The sequence below is a fragment of the Etheostoma spectabile genome, chromosome 7, assembly GCF_008692095.1.
Source record: "Etheostoma spectabile isolate EspeVRDwgs_2016 chromosome 7, UIUC_Espe_1.0, whole genome shotgun sequence".
NCBI lineage: Eukaryota > Metazoa > Chordata > Actinopteri > Perciformes > Percidae > Etheostoma > Etheostoma spectabile.
In genome coordinates, this window is record NC_045739.1 from 25,485,424 (window position 1) to 25,486,626 (window position 1,203).

Sequence of the window (1,203 nt, forward strand, 5' to 3'; positions counted from 1 at the left end):
ACATTTCTGATCTGCTACTACACTACGACCCCCCCCAGACCTCTCAGGTGGTCTGGGACAGGTCTACTTTCTGTCCCCAGAGTCAGAACTAAACAGGGGGAAGCAGCTTTCAGTTTCTATGCTCCTCATATCTGGAATAAACTCCCAGAAACCTGCAGATCCGCTGCTACTCTCAGTTCTTTTAAATCAAGGCTGAAGACCTTTTTCTTTTTGATGTTGCCTTTCTCTAAATTACAGCTCATTTCTTTAATGTTTAATTTCTTGTACTGCACTGTAACTTTTATTCTGTTTTTATTTTTTAACTGTTTTGTTTTTAACTGATTTTATGTAAAGCACTTTGAATCGCCCTGTTGCTGAAATGTGCTCTGCAGATAAAGCTGCCTTGCCTTGCCATAAGACACGTCTATGCTTCATTTCCCCCTATAACGTCACAGCAGAAGCACATGAGCAGCCCAAATCTTCCCAAGTCCGTCTCTGGTTTCAACCAAAATTGAAACCCCTTGGATTGGACGTCTAGTGACTTCACGTTCAACTGTAGTAACCTTGCAACAGACTTGGCTTGGCGTGTGCATCCTCAGAGCTGTAACCACACATCATGGCGGACTGGGTTTTCTTTTATAATCTCACGCTATGTGAGTGACAACAACAACAATAATGAAGTCCAGTAATGTGCGGCTTTGCGGTGACCCACATTTCCATTGCAAACCTTCGGCTGTGCCCAAACACTATTAAAAAAACCACTGATACAATACTTGGGTAACTCATTTTCTTCACCTCCTGATGGTCACGCTGGAGGATGAAATGAATCACCATGGTAACTTCCCAGTGTTGTACAATCCTGCCTCATGGTATTACTGTATAAAAACATGACGTGCCTTTCTAGTGGAGTGCAGTTCTGTTGCGACGTGCCTGTAATTAACCTTAATTCTTACCCACTCCTCTAAGAGTGTGTACACAACACAGGAACTGTAATTAAGATGAGCGTGAAACCAGTTACGTGCTCATTCTCCTTCCCCCCCCCCCTCGCCCTGTTCTCAGAATCAGAAATCAGAATCAGAAATCGGTTTATTGCCAAAGAAAGTTATAATTGAAGAATTTGCTTTGGTGGTTGGTAAATGCATACACATATACATACTGTACATACAGTACATGCATACATACTGTACATACATACATACATTGAAACATACGTACATACTGTAC